Source organism: Magallana gigas, chromosome 9 (assembly GCF_963853765.1).
Source record: "Magallana gigas chromosome 9, xbMagGiga1.1, whole genome shotgun sequence".
Classification (NCBI taxonomy): Eukaryota; Metazoa; Mollusca; class Bivalvia; order Ostreida; family Ostreidae; genus Magallana; species Magallana gigas.
Genome location: NC_088861.1, coordinates 44,576,616 through 44,600,010, shown reverse-complemented (window position 1 = coordinate 44,600,010; position 23,395 = coordinate 44,576,616). Strand labels below are relative to the sequence as shown.

Genomic DNA, 23,395 nt, shown 5'->3' with positions numbered 1-23,395 from the left:
AAAGTTTTCTTTGGTATAATAAAATACCTATTTACTGATTATTCGGACAATAACAAAATTATTGTGCCCATTTTCATCGCCTTCTTCTCGTGAAATAGATGCTGTCTCGAGGAACAATAAACTTGCTAACGTCCTTGTAGCCATTGAATAGGTAATACTATCTTTTATCATCAAATGTACCACTGGTCAACGATGATAACTAATTGCATATACACTGTTTGTAATACATTTAAACATACGATATGATTTTTCAGATACCGTTTGCTTTTTTTTTTAATTTAGGTGTATAAACAGCTGCAGTCCAACCATTTAACAATATGGTAGATAAAGAAGAAGAAAATTTTTTGGTGATCGTGTTTCTTCTCATGAAATTTGGATCAATGGTTCTTCAGGAAAAATTTCGAATGGAATGCCCAAATCCGAAAGATTTTTTCCAAGAAAAAAAACATAAAATACTTCATTTGACACTTAACAAACAATGTTGTTTAAAAAAGTGCGATATAAACAACCGTGAAATACCAATATCTCGGAGGAATTTAAACCTGATTTACGACAACATTTGGAATTGTTGTAAAAACTATAAAAACTGCTGTTCCTGTAACTTTGTCCCTAAATCTAGATTTGAACACGATAATTGGGATATAACCCTGACAAGTTGCTTGCTTTTAGAAGTATGTTCATTGAGAGCTTCAGACAGGACGCCTATCGAAGAATTACGAAAGCTACGTAACGACAATTTAACTCTGCACAGAGGGAACATTGTTATGTCAACTAATGAGTACGATACCACTTTTAAAGACTTGTCACACTATATTAGGACCATTGCTGCCAAATGTGATCAATCTTTCCACAGATGGATTTGTGATCAAATAGAAAAATTGAAAGCAAACCGCTTAACCACCGACAATTTAATTGAAGCACAACTGTATTTGGCAAAGGTAAACAAAGGTTGGCCATTCAAAACGTCATTTGGTCTTTCCACCTCTGGTTAAACATCTCTTGATTTAGTTGTTTATTTTTTCTTTTTTTTTGGAGTGGCTTTTTAATTTATCTAAACAATCAAAACTTAACGTAATGGGCCATTAAACGTTATGATCCAAAATTACATTTTGTTTAAAAACTTCCACAATTATTGCCCTTTGAGGAGAAAATACTTGTAATCGATATTCCTTTGAAACCTTAGAAAATAGTTACTTGAAACCTTTACCAATGTCTTAAGTTCACTTAGAGGGCTCTACAATTAATTCATACTAAAAGGATTTGAAATCCTTCTAGCAGATTTTGTTCCTAAAAGTATTTGAATTTTAATTTAAACACTAGTTACTTTTAGCTTCCCTGAGCATTTCTGATCACTTATTGTATGTCTGTTTGTCTGTCCGTCTGTCAATTTTTCTGCCTGTAAACCTTTTACATTTTCGACTTCTCTCCAGAACCATAGGGTCAATTTCAACCAAACTTGGCACAAAATATTGTTATTGTTATCATAATTAAAGGGGATTCAAGTCTGTATTTTTCAAAAAGTATTGTGTCTAGGAGGTGTGCATCCTCTGCTGACATATGAATATATATAGAGAAAATAATCTTTAAAATCTTCTCAGAAACCAATTGGCCAGGAAAGCCAGGAAAGCTGAAACTTGTAATGAAACATCCACAGGTAGTAATGTTTCAGCTTTGTTTAAAAAATATCCTTGGGGATATGGTGGAGGCACAATGAGTGGTTAAATTTTTATATATGAATATATTGAGAAAAAAAATCTTTAAAAAAATCTTTAAAAATCTTCTTCGAAACTGATTGGCCAGAAAAGATCGTCAGGTAGTGTAGATTCAGGTTTGCTCAAATCATGATCCCAGGTGGTAGGGTTGGACCACAATTGGAGATCAATCTTTACATAGGAATATATTTAAAAAATGTTCAAAAATCTTCTTGTTAACCGATTAGCCAGAAAAACTTAAACTTGTGTGGAAGCATTCTCAGAAAGTGTAAATTCAAGTTTGTTCAAGTCATAATTCTTGCGGTAGAAGGGAGCCTCAATGGAAGGGGGTTCAAATATTAAAATAGGAATATAGAGAGAGAAATCGTAAAAACTTTTATAAAACTTGTCTAGAAAAGCTGTAATTAAAGTGAGAGTAACCTTAGTTAGTGTAGATTCAAATTCGTCAAAATAATATTCTGCAGAGAAAGTCATTGTATGCAACCACAGATTTTACTAAGAAATTTTTTAGAATATTTAGATTTTTCAGTGCCTTTGTCGGTAATTACACTATGTATCGATTTTGTACCATACAGTTCAATAAATTCAAATGACGTATAATTGGAGCAAAAGGGGGTTTGCTTATTTTTAATCAAATATTTAATCATACAACTGCTGAAAATTATATAAATATAAGTAATAAGGAATCAATTTTTGAATATTGTGAGGTGATAATTTTGGTCATATTGGGATCAAATCTATCATAAAGCCCTTCGGCCTTTATTGAATTTAATCACGCCAGGTCCGAAATTTTCACCTCATAATACTCAAAGAATGATTCCTTATTACTCAATTCTTCTCAAATACCTGAATGTTATAATGTATGGAATTACTTACAGTTGTATATGCAATCAATTTGATTTAGTGATCTTATTTTTAATTGTTTAGGGTTTGGCACCTGAAAAATTCTTTAGTCTCCATAAGGGGCTCAAAATTTATTGTTGTTGTAGGTTTATATCCCATATACAAACAGTTGTGTGAGATCTTTTTGAGAACTGCAATGGCCAATATATAATATTACTGTAACACTACTAGCTCTAAAAACTCCTGACCATATGAAAATCCCCTGTCTTCCCCTGTCTCCTCCTGTGTTTTCACCGTCATCCCCTGTACATCCGCTGTGTGCCTCTGTACAGAGCCCCTAAATATCCTGTCATCCCTGTGCGCCCCTGCAAACATCCCCTGTGTGCCACTAGTACGCCCCTGCCACCCCCTGTACGCCCCTGACAAAAAAAAATGTGAAAGGATTTAGTATGATTTTTTAAAAATTGACATTGACCTTCAAATGTTATGTAATTTTGATTGATCAACTTTTTATTTTCAAGCAGTCCGATGTCTCTACGACGTATGGCGCAAAATTAGGAAGAGTTTTTAAGGTTTTTCAGGTGTGATAACTGCTTAAAGGAGACTTCGGATTCTTTTTGGTACGAATTGATTGAAAATCCACCTTAAGACATACGTTGGTAAAAGTATTAAATCTCTATCTCTGCCGTATTAAGAGGAGTAACAACTATTTCACGATAGGGACTAAATGGTTGTATTTTGAAATGTCAAAAAAGTTCTACTACGTCCAAGGTAAAGTTTTTTTAATACAATTTTAAAACAAAAAATATGAAAACTCAATTTTGTACAGATATTTTTGAATAACTATAAGTTTGATCTTTATGTTAGTTTGATTGGCCAAAGTATAATCTTTAATCCCAAGTGGTTCGTTGTCTCTACAACGTATAGTAAAAAAGTTGTAAGTAAGAATCTCTCAGGGGCAATATCTGCCGGAAGGGGGCCTTGTGCCCTTTCGGTAAAATACACCGAAGGAGCCTCTTAGTGGGCTTAGCACATTAGTAAAAGTTTCAAGTCTCTATCGCTTATGGTTTTAGAGAAGTAGAAATGTCTTCTCAATCAACCAATATTCCGTTGCACGAGTTCTGATTTTGTCGGCTAAATCGGCCAAGGATTGTAGAAGAGCAGAGTAAATAGTAAACCCTTGGCTAGCAAGGATGCTATTCCCCTGAAACCATGAGAAATAGACACTTAAAACGTTTACCAATGCTTTAAGGACACCTAGTTGGTTCTTCAGTATATTCATATCAAAAGGGTCTGAGGCCCCCTTTAGCAGATATTGCACCTGAAACAAACCTGCAGGGGACTCTACTGCGTTTACCTTGGCGTTTTACATTATTTAAGGGCGCAGCGGGATCGCCGTGAGGACGCAGCTCCGGTGTGACAGGGGTTTTACATATTACATGTCTTAATACCCCAGCCCCCCCCCCCTCCTGAACATTCTTAAAATTGAAATGTTTATTTGTACGAAAACATTCAAGCGGAATTCGGTCGAGTGCAATATGTAGTGGTTGAGACTTCCTCTGACAATAGAGCAGTTGTGTGGCCTATTTTTATCTTATTAAAAATGGGTTTTCCGTTTTAACTGGAAGTGTGTCACATGTTTTGATAGAATTAATTCTTTCTCTGTTTGGTTTTTTTTTGGCTGGTGTTTTTTCAGCTGTAAGTAATTTGATATTTTTTTAAAAGGGAGTACCACTTAGTTCATAAAATTCCCAGTTAAGACCTTAAATCTTTTACATTTTCGCAAAAAGTGAAAAATAAAATATTATATCATATTAAGTGAACCTAAATCTAAATATCAACTACTGATTCCAATTAGTACCATTAATTAAGAAATCTTAATGACTGCCATGCAATCCAATGAACATAAATTCAGATATGCGTATAAACATAAGATAGCACGGAAATTTGTCCTTACTAAAATCACAACATTAACATGTAATTCATAGATTCCTTGAAATATTCCATTTTTTTTAATTGTACAGTTTTAATTAATTAATTGTACATATGGCATCACGTAGTTACATTAACCAAATATCAAATAACAGTTACTATGTACGCGGTTTACTATGCACTGAATATATCAAATGATTTTAAAGGTTGTTTTAACCTACCTAGCTCCTGACATTACATTCCTGCTCGCCTCAGAAACAAAAATACGTCAGGCTGCACATAAAACAGCTGCCAATTGTTTACAAATATTTACACACAATCTTTGACTTATATTGCCGTCATTTCGTAACAGAATCTGTGGGGACATGTAACTTGACTCTTAGTATAATTTTTTTTATACACGCGCTCTGTTACAGAGAGAAAATTAATAGGGCTCGCGGTTTGTCAAAGAAAATCTAGTTGTACCTACTCTGTTTATTTTCAAAAATAAACCTGTATTTTTTTCAAATAAATGCAAGAATTCAATAGTGAATTGAAACTTAATACAACGTTTACATTCCCTTTAAATAAAAGGGAAACGAAAACGTTGTATGGAAGAAGCTTTAATTTTAGTTTTAGATATTATTTATATTATTTATAATTTCTATAAAATCAATTCTAACATTTTACTATTTGCCATAAAGACTTTGAAACACTTAAGATGGAAGTGTCTACCTTGGCTGATCAAAATGACGGATAGGTCAAACGTCAATGTCTAATAAAAGAAATTACACAGGGAAAGGGAAAGCAATTCATCAATTATATTGAAACAGAAATGTTTTACAGCGAATTACAGAATACCATAAGAGTTTTCTATCGTTTGCTGAATTACTTAATAAAGGTATATGATTTGGTTGCCATTTATCACATTAAGGTCCTATAGCTACTCAAGTGTATATTGTTATTATACATTCAACCATTTCATATTGTACAAAGACAACTAGCCTCTAGAATACTTTCTTCTGTTGTTAGGTATTCTATTTGAAGTCTTTTGAAAAGAATGTTCACCAGGCAAGCATTTCTGTTCTGTACAGAATAAGGTTAATGATATTTTAGAACATTTCTGATAAACATTATAGGGTTTTTTTAAGCATAGGAGTTTTTTCTTTAAAAAAATATCATTATCATGAAGGGATTTGTGATTTCCTCAATACCCAGTACACCATTAATCACTAGTATAATAGTACTTTAAGCTATAACTGTTTAATTACTGGAAGTTAAAATTATAGCAACAATGATTGATAAAATATACTGAATTTTTTTTAAAAAGAAATTGATTGTTTACTAGATATAGCCCACTATATTAATGTAATGAGTAATCACCACTTTGCGAAAACTGACTGAAACTAGTTGTACACCCTATTGAGCTATCTAGCAAGAAAACACTAATTTTGTAACTCACTGTAAAAATGAAAAAATAATAAGTGGAAAGGTCTCTTATTGTGTGCGAACAATTAATCTATTAGTTTTTAATATGCTCCTTTATATCTTTTACGAAACATGTTATTTTATTGTCTCTTTATATAGCTCATTAAGACAACAGATAGATAAATATCAAATAAAGTCCAAATGATCAAGGTTGTTAATTAAATCAAGTGTTTATAAAACAGCCATTTCATTTATTGGAACATATAAAAAAAACACCCTATAACGTATACCACTGATTGCCGATTGGCATTTCTAAAGATCACTTCTTGTTTTAGTTTCTTTTTTCACATCGCGTCGTCTTGATTAACTTTTAGTTGATCAAATGATAGAGAACCTGCATGCAAATGAAATCACAAAAGACTTTTCGTGACTTAATTTTTATCAAAAGTAGAATATGAAAAGCAAAACACAAACATTCTTATGTAGGCTTGAAGTATTTTTTAGAATATTATTTACGTGTTCTTCTTGTTTCAGAATATGATGAAATGCATGGAAGACTTGACAGATGGGTTAAAGCAAGACAATGAAATGGAAAATATTGAAAGTAAGTGAGGAAGGTAAAAAAAAAAAGAAAGTGTATATTTGGAGGTAGTTATTCCTTCAAAAAATGTGTAAGTCTAAAACACACACACACACACACACACACACACACACACACACACACACACACACACACACACACACACACACACACACACATATATATATATATATATATATATATATATATATATATATATATATATATATATTATATAATGCGACAGTCCAAATTAAATAAATTGTTTACTGTTAGCGCTTTCAGCCATGTCGGCTCTTCAGACAGTTACAGGCTTGGGGCGAATTACATTGTAAAGTAATGCATTACATTACCATTACATGAGTAAAGTAATGCATTACCATTACCATTACTTTTTTTTAAGTAAAGCTAATAAAGAGTTTTTGCAAATGTTATAAATATACAACATTCTCTAACATATCTACAGCTTCATGCTCAGTATCAGGTTCAAATTCAATGAATAAACAGAGTCATTCTTTATTTGCTCAATATATAATCATATTGTGGCAATATGAACAACATATTAAACTAGTAGACTAATTGTTCTCGAACAATTAGAGGTCTTTCCACCTCATTGTTGTTTATGTTTGAAATAAGATTGCTTCATTAAAATAAAGAAATTTGTCTGCGTTACTTCATAAAAAAAAGTGTCAAACGATTAAGTTTGCAATTTTTTATTGCTTGACCTTGACCTTTGACCTTTATGTCATTTTCATCTGACAAGGTGGACGCTTCAATACCAAATGGTCCGATGACTCTATGATTATTGATTCAAAAGTTATTTGTGTTTTTTATTGAATGTTCGAAACGTTCAGGGGCAATAACTGCTAGAAAGGGACTTCGGACCCTGTCGATATGATAGATTGAAGAAGCGTCTAAGTATACTGAATACATTAGTAAAAGTTTCAAGTCTCTATCTCTAACGGTTAATGAGGAGTATCGATAACAAGCATTTTGTACAATAAGGGCAATAACTCTATAAATGTTACATGGTAAGGGTCAAAAGTTTATATTTTGAAATGTCTTTAGATGTCCTACTACATCCATGAAAAAGTTTTTCTCTACCATCCTGAACAAAAGAGATACAAAAACTCATTAATTAAGACATTTCCAAATGACCTTGACCTTTGACTTTTATGTCATTTTGTTCGGCCAAGATAGACGCTTCCATCCCAAGTGATCCGAAGTCTCCATGATAAGTAATGAAAAAGTTGGAAGTGATTTTATAAAAATGAAAATACTTTCAGGGGCAATAACTACTAGAAGGGGGCTCAGATCATTTTGGTATGAATAGATTGAAGAACCCTCTAAGTGTACTGAAGACATTGGTGAAAGTTTTAAGTTTCTATCTCTAATGGTTTCAGAGGAGTAGCGATAACAAGCTTTTCGTACAAAAGGGGCAATAACTCTGTAACTATTTATAAGAAGGAGCCAAGGGGATATATTTTGAAATGTCTTAAGATGTCCTACTAAATCCATGAAAAAGTTTTTCTCTACCATCCTAAACAAAAGAGATCTAAAAACTCATTAATTAAGAGATTTGCAGATGACCTTGACCTTTGACCTTTATGTCATTTTGTTCGGCCAAGGTAGACGCTTCCATCCCAAGTGGTCCGAAGTCTCTATGATAAATAATAAAAAAGTTGGAAGTGATTTTATGGAAATTCAAATACTTTCAGGGGCAATAACTGATAGAAGGGGGGCTCAGATCCTTTCGTTATGAATAGATTGAAGAACCCTCTAAATGTACTGAAGACATTGGTAAAAGTTCCAAGTCTCTATCTCTTATGATTTCAGAGGAGTAGCGATAACAGGCTTTTCGTACACAAGGGCAATAACTTTGTAAGTTCTGGGAGTGATCAAGCAAAGGGTCATTTGGTACCATAACTTTTAATGGCCAGTAGCATAAAGAAAAAATAAATTCAATATCTCTTGAAATAAAAAAGTTGTCCCAAGGAAAATAGAAAAGAAAAATTATAAGAATAATAAAAAACATAAAGAAAACAAAAGGTCTTTCACCTGAAAGGTGGAAAGACCTAATAAGTAAAATGGTATTTATAGACATTTGGCATGATACAATATCAGGTATGAAATAGAGACACAGGATAACATGCGTAACAAAAAACAATTTATGAAATAATGTTGCGGTTTTTAAAAGCTAAATATAGATATATCCCCAGATTACACAAATCTTTAAAATTTTGGACACTTAATTTTATTAATTTATAAACAGATGATTTTTCCCAGCTAATTTCTTAATTTATTTTATTCGCATTTCTTTTTACGGAGGACACTTTAAGACAAAAGATTGCTGTTGCACTTAATGATCGAAGTTTCAAAGGGTTCATCTTTTAAATGCATCCACCTTCCGGTTTATACTAAATTAAATGTTTTGCAGGAGCAGTCAATGCTTGGACTGGAAAATACTGTTTGACGATCTTTATCTTAGGATATATTAAGTGCAATAATGAATTAAATACATAAATCTTGTATTTTCTATCAGTCCAAACTAATGTACAGTGAAATTAATATACAAGAGAGAGAGATAGAGAGAAAGAGACAGAGAGAGAGAGAGAGAAAGAGAGAGAGAGAGAGAGAGAGAGAGAGAGAGAGAGGGAGAAAGAGAGAGAAAATAAGTAAGATTATTTTCAAATAGGTTATAATAATGGAAGTGATATTGATTTTCATCATGGATGGACAGTGCATTTATTTTGCTTTTAAAGGTGCATGTCTGTCTCCTATTCTATTGTGACATAGCGAAGGGAAGGGGATTGGGGTGTTTAGCACTTCTTATAACAATAGATTGTTTTGATACTTAGATTATCCAGGGGGGCATAGTGTGTTGTTGACACATTTCTTATTGAAGTGCAAACTAATTGGAGTAAATTGTTTAAATGATTAAAAACTCTTAATAACAACACTCTTAAAAATGTTATGAAATTGTGCTGTTATCTTTCGTAATATAAACAATTCAAAAATGAATTTTAAAAACCTTTTTTGATAAAACATGTACAATTAAAACATTTTTTTCTCAATTAGAATTATTTCTTTCTTCTTTAAAAATAAATTTAATCAAATTCAATTTCAACTATTCATTTATTCATCACATTTTTAAAAGTGAACATGCATAAATATGCATAGTAATGCAAAGTAATGCCATGTAATGCCAGCATTACACTAGATTTTAGAAAGTAATGCATTACATTAGCATTACTTGTAATGCTAATTTTGAGGCATTACACATTACTAGCATTACTTTGAAAACATGTAATGCATTGCAATGCATTACCATTACATTTAGCATTACCCCAAGCCTGGACAGTTATACAAAATTAAACAGTTGTTTGTAACGTGAACGCGATACCAGTAAACAATTTATTTAATTTGGACTGTCGCATTCTGTTTTATTTATTTAAGTATTTTTTGCTGTACCAAGGCTTTATATATATATATATATATATATATATATATATATATATATATATATATATATATATATATATATATATATATATATATATATATATATATATATATATATATATATATATACCGTATAACGGGTATTTTCTGCGGTTGTTTATTTTCTGCCGTATTTTGCGGATAAGAAAAATCCGCAAAAATTCAAAACGCAAAATATTCTTTTTAAAAAATCACTAATTTTGACACTATTTAAAATACAAGGTATAATTTTCAAACGTGATCAGTCCGTTATTAGGGGGCTCTGCGTCGTATTTCACAATTAATTATCTCATGTTACCTGTGCGATATCAATTATAGCTGAACAGATATAAGGACTGTGTGTTTAGTCGAGTATGAAATAAAAATGATCTGAGAAAAGTTCACAAGCAGTATTTAGTAGACTTGTAAAACATTTGAGAGTTAGTTCTCATTCACCGTGAACACGGTAAGAATGTCGATTTTAAGATATGTAAAGCGCGGAAGTATTCTTCCAAATCCTAACGGACAGTTATCGGCAAGTTTATCCCCTAGATCTATCCAAGAGTATAACACAAGGGTGTCTGAAGTTATGGATAAATCTACAACACCAAATTCGAGCAAAAAACGTGGTTCATATTCGACCTATTCACCCAGGGACCGAGCCATAATCGGGAACTACGCCGCTGAACATGGACCTGCCGCAGCTATGAGAAAATTCAAAGCCGATTATCCAGAATTAAAAGAGTCCACGACAAGATATTTTAGAGATTCATATAAACGCGAGCTTACAAACAGAAAAAGAAAATTAGACTTTGATTGTTCTGAAGAGTGCCAAATCACAGAAATTCAAACTAAAAGACGCGGTCGTAAAACTCTATTGTCAGACGATATGGATCATCAAGTTCAGATTTATATTACTAATACAGAAATAAAAACGCTACAATAGTGTAAGTTTGGTTCTCTAGTTTACGTTCCCTAAAGCAAATCCGGTAAACATGTGTATTTTTTTTTTTGCGGTCTAATGTAACCGCAGAAATTGAAAACGCAGAATATAATTTGATACTTTTAAGGGGTTAAACCGCAAAAATTTCAAGCCGCAGAAAATACCCGTTATACGGTGTATATATATATATATATATATATATATATCGTCGCTTGAGAACCATAATGTTCTATGTGCCATTTTTGAAAAAAATGAGTTCTATACATCACTGTTATCCTTACAATCAGCTCTTTCTTAACACAATACAAAGTTATGGAGAAAATGATCAAATACAAAGGTATAAACAATTCTTTTCTGTTCTATCTCCAAAACCCTTAAATTCATCAGAACCAAAATGTTCTATGTCCATTGACCAATGGCATTGTGTCTTGACCACATGTGGCTATGTGTTTTCAATGCAGATGGACGACAACAAGATTGGGTCAGTATAATTCTATTATTTTTAATGTTTTTTTTCATTGTTTATCATAATTCTTATAATATTATGACACAGGAGGAGTATCAGCGTTAAATAATATTCACATAATGTTCAAAATATCAATAAAAAGCAGTATTAACAGGCAACAAACTTCCAAATGGAGATAGAACATTCTGATTTTAAACATATTTATCTTTTGTTAGAAATTAGAACATTAAACAAATATTGTGATGCTTTTTCATTTTTATTGATTTGAAGCAAATGTAGGATTTTTAAACAATTTCTGATATAACTTAATAAATTTATGTATTTCTGTTATAGGTTTAAGTTGACGGAACTCCCAGACAACATATTAGTGTCTATTTTCAAATTATTTGATCTACAATTTTTACTCCAAGTAGTCAATAGAACATGTAAGCGGCTACATTCACTTATTGAAGAGAATTCAATACTGTGGCGTTTCTTTGAATTTGACATAGAACTTGCTGTAAAATCATCGGATCTTGAAAGAATTTTGCAACATTCGAGCTGCTTCAGAAGATTTTTATTACCACGCTCCAATTTTGAAATCCAAATTCCAAACACAATTATTGAGGGTTCCTTGGAGAGGTGTAGGTACTTATATTGGTTGGATCTATCTGACAGTACAATTACTTCGCTCTCATTCCTTCGGAAGACCCCAGAACTAGAGGTGTTAGACTTAACAGGCTGCAAACTTCTGCATGACAGTGAATTTCTTGAAATTCATAACTGCACAAAATTGGACCACCTATTCTTATCATTTACAAATATAACGCCATATACATTTGTTGCAGTAGCATCAAAACAGAATCTGATTACTCTGGATGGGTGTGGAATAGAGTTGAATGTGTCACAGTGTAAAAGGATTCTAAAAGAAAATTGCAGACATCTTCAGTACTTTTCTTTATCTCTAGCTGCTTCAGTTAACCATTATTTGTTTGGAAGCGAGATTACATCAGTTTTTTGTGACTGTCAATTTAACATTTACAAAATATGAATGTTGAAGAAGCTTTGATGTTGCTTGATCGCTTATGTGAAAATGACAACTCAAGCAATCAGACCTACGAAGTTGACCCTGTCATAGCTTTGTCTTCTGATGCCACATTATCTCTAAGCAACTTGAATTCAAATCCAGATAAGCAAACAAAAGATTTTAATTCTGATAGTCACATTGAAAGTACTATTGATAGCAACAACAATTCGTTTAACATCGAGGAGCCTGAAAACTTATTTGAAAGTCTTGAAGAAGAAAGCTCTATTGAAGATCCCAACGATCCAGACTTTAACATAAATGAGGAGAATGGCGATTCATCAGATGGAGAGGCCAATAATTTGGATGCATTTGAGGCGTCAACAGCCACTGAGGAAGAATTTGAGGCGTCAACAGCCACTGAGGAAGAAAGCCTTTCAGAAAATGTTCAGTCAGAAGACACCACTAGGGATGATACTGAAGAAAATACTCTAATTGGTGATAGCAGTTCAGGAGAGGATATAGGTGCAAGAAAAAGCAGAAAGCGGACACGAAACGAAGATCAATGGAAAAAAAATATAAGAAAGAGACAACGTCAATCAGGGAAAGAATACAAGGACTCAAAAGGAAATATCCAGCGAAAAAGAGAAATAAAGAACAGAAAAGATTGTAATGGAAAATGTAAATTTCGATGTAGCTTAAACATTACATCCGAGGAAAGGGATGCTATATTCACCAAGTTTTGGAATTTATCAGATGATGGAAAGAATGCATTTTATGCCAAAACAACAGAGCGGACGGTGAAAGAACGTGTGAGAACTACAGCTGCTAAATCGAGACGCAAATACTCATATAGATACTTCTTTGTAAAGGGGGAGGAAAAAGTTAGAGTTTGTAAGGAATTTTACTTAAGTTCCATTGACATAAGTCAAAGAAGAATTGAGTGGTTTCATGACAAGGCAGCTAGAAATGAGTTCACAGACAAAAGAGGTAAACACACAAAATCACGAACTACAGATGATGCACGGACTTTTATAAGAGAGCATATTGAGTCCTTCCCTAGGATGCCATCTCATTATTGTAGAGCATCCTCTTCAAAGGAATACCTTGCTTCGGATCTTAATTTGTCTAAAATGTATAATCTCTACGTTGAGAAGTGTGCTGAGAATGATGTTGTACCTGTGAAGTCTCACATGTATCGCAATATCTTTAATACAGAATTTAACCTAGGCTTCCATGTACCAAAAAAAGATAGGTGTGATCAGTGTATGGAGTATCAGGCGGAAACAGATGCAAACAAGGTTACAAGAACATTGCAAGAAAAGTTCGATGCGCATCAAAAAGATAAATCTGAAACACGTGAAGAACGAGAAAGTGACAGAAAATCAACTAACAAAACAGAGGCCATCCTTTGTTTTGATTTGCAGAATGTCCTGACTTGTCCGAGAGCAAATGTTTCTAATTTTTTCTACAAGCGAAAACTGAATGTTTTCAATTTAACTGCCCATTGTTCATTAGATAAAAAAGCATATAATGCAATATGGGCAGAATGCATTGCCGGTAGAGGCGCAAATGAAATTGCAAGTGCCCTCCAAGTTATCCTTAGTGCTGTCTTGAAGGACCATCCACAAGTCAACTCGATAATTCTGTGGTCTGATTCCTGTGTCCCACAGAATCGTAATTCTGTGATGTCTCTAGCCTTAAAGACCTTTATGTCCCAAAACCCTAGCATAAATAAGATAGCTCAAAAGTTCTGTACACCTGGACACTCTTCCATCCAGGAAGTTGACAACATTCACAGTCACCTGGAAAAAGGCCTACGAATATCTGAAATTTACAGTCCTGTTTCTTTGCTACGAGTTTTAAGAAATATCAGGCCTAAGCACTCAAAGGTCATACAATTACAAAAATCCCACTTCTACAATTTTCAGAGAGTTTCATCAACTTTGAAATTTAGTAACGTGCCATACTCAAAAGTAAAGCATATCCAGTATGTATCAGGGAAGCCTTTTCATGTGCAGTTCAAAATGTCCTTTGCAGACATAGAGTTTACAGATGTTTCCATAAGAAGTCAAACTACGAGAAGCAAGGACCCATGTCCTAACATTTATCTTCCTTTGCCAAAGAATATCTCAAAGTCTCCTGTTCTTACCAAAGAAAAGAAACATGATTTCGAATCTATGTTAAGATTCATGCCCCTTCAAGACCGTTAATTCTTTGAGGTATTTTGCCATTTGAAAAGGAAGTAATAGCTACCTACTTATATTTCAAGCAGAAAAACATTGAATTGTTCCTACGTAGAAATTAGTTATGAGAAAATGTTGCATTTTTGAATTTCTAGCATTTTGAGTTTTGCAATTTTGTATCATTTAGATGTTCAAACTTATGTTTAATGTTGAGAAAAGTAACTCATTGTTCTGAGCATTACTATTAAAGTAGAACAAAACATTGTTGTGGTTCTTTTTCAATTATTTTTGCATCCATTTTATCCCCCCCCCCCCCGACTTTAAATAAAAAATAGAAAACTAAGCTATATAACCTAACTGCATACCATTCTCCAGTTATGAAAATATATTGGTTTCTTAAAAATAAAAGTATTATTTATTAATTAGTCACTTTTTATTTTCATATAATATGGTGTATCTCCAAATGTATTTTTTATTTTGATATAATACATAAAACCAATTTGTGCTATTTCCAAATACAATATAACTATCAATAGATATGCAAAAAGGTTATGTAACAGTGTTCTATCTCCAAATGAACAACGTCGAATTTGATATTTTTGGAACCCTTAAAGCCAACTACAGTGTCTATTTTAACAGAAATAACTCCCACAAATATAAATGTTAAAGGTTTAATTCAATTGGACATATGCATTAAAAGATATAGGGTCTCAAACTTTGAGTTCAATTTTCTCAAAATTAACTTTTTGGTGATAGAACAATATGGTTCTCATGCGACGATATATATATATATATATATATATATATATATATATATATATATATATAAATATATATATATATATATATATATATATATATATATATATATATATAGCACTGAATAAAATAAAAGCACTGAAAAGAGTCAACATCCCTAGGCATCTTTAAAGTGTCGGATTTAATATATAGATACTAAGCCAGTAAACTAAATATATACTGCATGAACAATTGATATTGTCAAATCTTCGGGACAATCAGTCCCTTTTTCAGGAGGAAAGTCAAGTTTTAAAGGTTTAAAAAGTGATCAGTATAAACTTCATTCCGATCTAAACTGTAAGCGCCCTACGAGTTAACAACGGGGCTTTTAAGTTTCCTTTATTAACCCGAACGTCATGTTTTAATTAGCTAGTTAACTCAATCAGGCGTGAAGTTGGCAGTCGATTGATTACTTGATAGCGATAAACCACATCGCCAACACCTTCTCAAATATTGTGATTCAAAACTGTTAAAAATGTAGCTGTTGTTCTATTTATTTATTGTTTCTTTCGAAGTGTTAGTTGCGATGGTAGATTTTGTTATACCCGCACTTTCTAAAGAAAGTTCGGGTATATTGTTGTTACCCTGTTCCGTCCGTCCGTCTGTCCGTCCATCCGTCCGTCCGTCCGTCTGTCACGTTTTACTTTCTCAAACTGCTCTTACATCTTATAAACCAGCAAACTGAACTCTTGGAGTTTGATTTGGGGTATCATGTTGTTTTGTATAAAGGTTTCAAAAATTCTCTGTTAGTCCTGGGGGTCAAATAATCGTTAAAAAATGACGTTTTTTCACAAAAAAAAACCTTCTTCCTCGAACTCCTCCTATATTTTCAACAGTAGACAAATCATCTTTTGGAATATGTTTTAGGGTATCCTATAGATGCACAATAAGGTTTCGGAATTTTCAATTTTGTCCTGGGGGTCATGGCTGAAAAATGACGTTTTTTTAACAAAAAAAAAATGGTTTCAAAAACGTTTTTTTTTTTGCATTAGCCAAATAATCTAGAATATGATTGGGGGTGTCATATTGAGGTGTGATCAGGTTCCAGAATTATTATTTTTATTAAGGGGATCAGTGGGCAACAAAAATGATGGGTTTTTTTTCAAAAAAAGTATGGTTCCCAGAACTCCTCTTACAACTTTTGGAGTAGCTACGTCATCTCTTGGGATATAATTGGGGCTGTCCTATAGATGTGCAATAAGGTTTTAAAAATTTAAATTTCATCCAGGGAGTCAAATAGTAGCAGAAAATTGACTTCATCACTGAAAAAAAAACCACAGATCCAAGAGCTCCTCTTATGATTTAATGGATAGACACATTATATCTTGGGATATGATAGGGACTGTTCTATAGATGTGCAGTAAGGTTTTAAAAATTTAAATTTCATCCAGGGAGTCAAAAAGTAGCAGAAAATTGACGTTTATCACTTCAAAAAAACATAGATCCTAGAACTCCTTTTATGATTTAATGGATAGACACATTACATCTTGGTATATGATAGGAACTGTGACATAGATGTGCATTACGGTTTTGAAAAATTAAATTTAACCCTGAGGCCCATTACCTACATACCTTTTGATGTCCTTTAAGGATCAAGAATATATATGGTTAAGGGGTGGGGATCTCAACCGTTTCGAGATATTCGTGCACTTCCTGTTCGAGGGGGGTCATGACAACCCCCAAGGCCCATGACCTACATACCATTTGATGCCCCTTGACACAAGGAAAAAGAATATATTTTGTTTAAGGTGGGGATCTCAACTGTTTTGAAGATATTAAGGGACTTGCTGTTTGAGGGGGTCAGGACCACCCACAGGGCCCATGACCTACATAACATTTGATGCTCCTGGACATCAGAAACATGAGTATATATATTATTTAGGGGTCATGATTATAACAGTTTCTGAGATATATGGTAATTTCAAATTCCTAGGGAGTGGGGATGATCCAGGGGTCAGATCTAATAAACCCTATATATTGCCAGTGACAGTTAATATATGATTATGAAAACCCTATATTATTATCTTTGTCCGTTTTCAAGTTACCATTTACAATAGAGTCTACGATTCTTCCTACAAGGTTCAATGTTAGACTCCACACCCTTTTGACCCCACACTCTTTTGAACCCACGTCCTTTTGACCCCCCAAAAAAGTGGTTGTCTAACCCATGAGAAAAATCAAACCAGGGTGCACAACTAGATATGCAGGCCTATCATATCCTAGAGTTTTGTACAATTCTGTTCAGCCATCTCTGAGAAACAAGTTCAGAGCGGGAAAAAAGAAAAAGAAGAAGACGAAGAATAATAATACATGTATTAAGAACCATACAAAAATAATAAGTCTCCAAATTTCATTCGGGAGACTTAATAATAAAGATTAAATAGAGATAGGGTCATCAAACATCAATAATTTAAAGATTATTGACAATTTCTGATTCAAAGGGGGTCAGGATGACCCCTTAGGGTCATGACTTACATGCCATAATGATCTGATGCGCCATGACTTAAGGAAGAATAATATCTTTGGATTAAGGTGTGGATCTCAATGGTTTTTATGATATTTGATAATTTCAGGAAGAGCACTTGGGATCATGACCTACATACCATCTGAAATGCCTTGAACAAAGAAACAATAATATAATATGTACATGATATATGATTCAATTTAAGAACCCAGATATAGATCAACCATCTATGTTTTGTAATACTTCCTATGCATATACATGTATACATGTATTAGTTTGTGGTTTTTTTCTATACTATTCATGTTCATGACTGTAGTATGGCTTAGTCTTATTTTAAATTACATTAAAAAATTGTCAAATATATGACTTGGAACCCCCACCCCCAAACAAACTCAAATATAAACTGCCCCCCCCCCCCGCCCCCACCTTTATTGTCGAATGATCTATTAAAATCAAAATATAATTTGGGTGTCTAGAAACTTTTATAAACTTGTTAAAAATGTCATTCTTAAAAAAAATTACATTACACCTTGCATAATTAACAAATGATCTATTGAGATATGATCAGAGGTCATATTTCTACCTTGGGATCAATAACTAGTAATCATTGACAAGTTAAAATTAATAACAATAAATGATTCAATTTATAAATGTTTATACTCCACATTCACCCCCCCCCCCCAATCTAATCTGGTTAAAAAGATTCAGTCTTCTTAATACATTCTTACATGTGTGCAGTAGCATAAATTTTAAATCATTTCTTGATTGCTTTTTCTCTCCTGATGCACATTAACATTTTGGAAATTGCTTGGTTCAATTTTTAAGATTTATAAACAAAATGTTATATGCATGTGTATTCGCCCATTTGGGGCAATTGTAAAGTCTCCTAAACACAGCAGTGACATCATTAGGCTAGGAATTACCCACATAGATCAAACACTACTGTAACATATGAATAAGATAAAATACTTTATCATTTCTAGTTCTAGAATGTCATGGTGTCTCCAAGGGGGCATACTCTATATACAATTTTACACGCAATGACACAAAGAGCAAGAATAAATTATATGGTTTAGGGATGAGGATCTCAGATCTCAGAAGTTAACAAAATATACAGTGTATCATCATTTCCTATTAAAGACAACACCTGGGGGTCATTAATGTACTATACACCATTTGATGCATCATAATGACATTAGAAGATATTTTGTATTTTCCTGATCGCTTCATGACCAGAACAGCCCCATAAGGTCATGACCTACATTGTATTTGATGCATTATAATACATTAAGAAAGAAATACTCCTTCCTTCCTATTATAACTCATAATTATAAAAACGATAAGTGTCTAGTACACTTACTTACATGTAATACACATATTTAATAAGAAATTGTTTATACAGGGTCAATATGGGGTCAACTCAATAGTGCAAGTCTGACAAATGAAAAAAAATAACCTTTGCAACTAAAATGACAGAAACTTTACAAATGCGATAGGATAGGTAACGATGATAAGCTTATTTAAATATTAAAAGATGATGATACGGGAGATCACATTTAGAAAGTGAAAGAAGAACTTTAATATGTATGCTGGCATCTCATTATTTTGTGCTGCGACTACTACATGTATTATGCTTACCTATATTGGTCAACATCATAATGATAATCCAATTAAAACACAATAATGAATTCCTTTAGCTGACCTTAACTAATCTCTTTCTGCATATGGAAAACACAGACATGTATACTTACACGTGAACCCATCTAATCGAAGAGCTGGGTAAAACTAGTACCCACTAATGAGACCTGCAGACCTGTGTTGTGTACGTATCAGACAAAGATCAGTTATTTGTAACATGCATGTATTTTTATGACCTATTCTTCAAATCCACTTGCACTATTCTATTAGGTAAATAACAGCTTTAAGGTGGTGCAGGACACCTGCATATTGTGATGTATACTTCCTATTGAGATAAACAATAAAGTATATTAGATATTAATTAAATATTTACCCCCCCTTCCCCCACAAATAATGTTACCTAACATTGAAGCGCAATGGGTTAGAGTGTTTACATGTCTGTAAGAGCATTGGGGTCCAAGGTGTATTTTTGGTTTTTTTTTACAATTGATATAAATGATTTTTCATTGAGGGGAGGGGGGTCTGGACCCCTCACTCCCACCCCCTTTTCTCTGTGCACACGATGATGTACATGTAGGCACACAGAAGCAAATCTAAAACCGGAAACCGCGTCGGGGAGGGGGCATAATTTAATTTTGGTTGTAATAATTATATAGACCGTTATACTTTCTATGACATGAAATGTTAAGATTATTGATTAACTGAAATTTCACTGCAACCCCAAATTGCACATAAAGTGCTGCTCATGTGTATTATCATACTCATCCTTCATTTATGAAAATTATAATTTTTAAATGTATTACTGGAGCTGGCATGTGGCCTTCATTTTTAATTAAACTGGTACAAAACAGTGTTATTTAGGGGCAAACACTTGGTGCAGGTATTATTGTCTAATGACAGCATCTAGTTGTACTTGTTTTTACCCCTGAAATTTATTTCTTTTGTCCTGAAGAAGGGACTGGGTGTCCCGAAAAGGACTGCAAACGATACATGTAGCATTGTCTAGCAGCCTACATAAAGTCAATTTTTGATAATTGTTTCATTATTTTTTTTAAATGTAAACATTCATGTATATTTTCATTAAATATAAATGATTTGGTCAAAAAAGAGATGTAACTTTGTATTTTGGGTTAAAATAGCTCATGCTCATTTCGTAATAGGAACTACATTTAACGGGAAACAGAATTCTTTAAAAAAAAATCGTTTCCCCCATGAAACAAAAATTTCCGTTTGAGGGATTTTATACAATGTAATTTAGCATATTTATACCAGAGGGTTTGTTGTTTCACGGGGGAAAATATGTCTACAGACCATAATACATTCCCCAAAAAAGCATTCTGCATTCTAACGTTACAAAAAATAATTAACAAATATGAATAAAATGCAATAAAATGAAAATTTGCTTAAATATCCAACGTAAACATGTGACTAATAAGTTTTTAAGCACATATTAGCAGCTAAATAATATTTTTCTCAGTCACAGAGACCGATTTCAACAACAAAAAATTGCTATCCCCCCCTCCCCGGAAGTAAAACTTTTGTTTTAAAATTGCTAATTTTATTACACATTTTATTTTGACATAAATTTGATTATACGTTTTAGTAGATATCTTTATTTTTGTATATCTGACAGAAACAGGCTTTGGCGTTCACAGTTTTTTGACAATCAAAAAAATGTGGTAGTATCTGTAGGGACACTATGAAATAAAATTAAAACATTATTTACAACACCTACACCTAGCACAGGCTACAGGATTTGGATGAACACATAGTGTGTTCTTTGATAACTAGCAAACTAACTGTGAATGGTTTTTTTAACATTAAGTGCGTAATATATGTTACCAGAGTTGTTAGATTCATGATTTTTACCCTTTCTTATCTGGACTACAAGTTTTGGACAAGAACTACAAAATCATTTTTTTCCTATCCTTAGGATTAAGAAGACATGATTATTACTGGTAAAAATAAGCAAGAATGTTGACAGCTTAGTGTTTCGACAAGCCACATTAATAGTCCAGAGTAAATGCCCATGGGCTTTTTAAATTCATTTTTACAGTTTACTTGAGGTAGTTGCCCTATACGTCTTATTAAATTTTAATCACAATATTTTTGTGTACATAATTAAATATTTACATTTTGTAGGCTACTCAAAATCATGCATCGAACGAAATATTACGTATGTTGAACCAAGGAGGGCAATGGACTGTAGTGTAGAACGTCTGCGCAAGAACAAGTTCGTCATCATAACTGGAGATGCAGGGAGTGGAAAAACTAGCTTTTGTCTACGGTTAATGTCCAAGATGAAAAACCTTTACCCGTATATCTCGGCAATAATCATCACACGTCCTTCCGAATTGAAAATATTAGATTCCACAAAGGGATACGTTCTCTTTATCGATGATTTTATAGGAAAATCGGACGCCGAACTAACAGCTTTTGACGAATGGCGCAAGCAATTTGATTACATTCATAATTTATTATTTGTCAGAGATGTTCATATCATTTTTGCATCAAGAAGTGGTATTTTGCATTCAATAAAAGACGACCTTTTAAATTACATGCTGTTCCAAACAATAAATAAAATCAATGCACCAGTTATAGATCTATCTGGGGAAGATTTTAAAATGACAATTGAAGAAAAGTCAAATATGCTAAAAATGTATTGTAAACGCAAAGGCGTTACATTGTGCAGTTCTTTAGATGACGAAACGAAAATACGTGAACGTTCAAATGGCACCATGTGTCTGCGTAAAGAATTGTTCGATAGCATTACTCTTATAGACACACCACCAGGGTTTCCTTTTCTATGTGAACGTTTTTTTTCCGAACAAGCCAGTTTAGACCAAGGATTAGATTTTTTTAAAGTCACTTCTGCTTGCAGTGGTGTAAAAAAACAAGTAGACAGACTTTTACTAAACGACCAATACCTTCATTATGCTGTACTAGTTTCAGTTTTTCAAAAATACACCTTGTATAGAAAAGATGGATGTGTAAGTATAGATGAAGAAGACATAGCTAATATTGGGCTCGTTAAACCTAGAGAAATAATTCCAGTTAAAATTAAGAGTTGTCTGGATGGTCTGCTAAGAGCATTCCTCGATTTTTCTGATGAAAAATACAGATTGAAGAATTTGGTAATATATGAAGCCGTGTTATTATCATTCGGTGAAAATTTTCCAGAAAGATTTTTAAAGATTATTTCTAAGGAAGTTTTATTTACTTATGTGAGATCTAAAAGTTATAGACCTGAAAAACATGAAGTAATTGTTCGTTTAGAAAATAAAATGACAGAGTGTTTAGCTAAAAAGATTGTAGAATGTGGTTTTAGCGCAGAGATTCCTTATTTTGATGCATACACACATCCATCATTTCGGGACAACGTACTTGTTTGTCATTTTTTAAACCACGTTGAGAGAGATGTAGTTTTTAAGACCTTTGTTAATTCATTTGTAGCTGGTGCATGTAAAGAAAAAATTGATAATTTGGGGTCTCAGACAATCAACCGATTCTCTGATATATATGATTTTGATGTTAATGTTTTTTTGATTGTTCTTACCAATGATTTATTTAAAACCTATATACAGTTTCTAAACAATGAAACATTTAAAATCTCGTTTTTAGCAAACTTGTTTCATGAAACATCAAACAATAATTATCTCATTACAGCTTTTCACAATAACGCCGAAAAATGTATGATGCACATGCTTGGATTTTTTTGATAGTGTTTTTGCAAAAGTGTGACATGTATATATTAACATATCAAGTGTTTGTCTTACTATTTTTGAAGCAATAGATGTAAGTGAAATAGGTTTATGTTTTGAAAAAAATTGGAATGATGCTATGATAGTAAAAGTAATAACAACTATGTGGAAGCCAAATAAACATTGTTTGGGTTTTGTACAGAAAAAGTATGCATACTTTGTAAATGTTTAAAACGGACTAA

The 23,395-nt window shown here is 32.8% G+C and overlaps 1 long non-coding RNA gene across 1 annotated transcript; it reads left to right on the top strand.

The window, feature by feature from the left end:
* The first annotated feature begins 288 nt into the window (after positions 1-288).
* LOC117691599 (uncharacterized) lies at positions 289-23,395 on the top strand. The gene is made up of 3 exons (XR_010709314.1): positions 289-938; positions 6,429-6,498; positions 21,595-23,395. It is a non-coding gene; the product is annotated as an uncharacterized lncRNA (long non-coding RNA).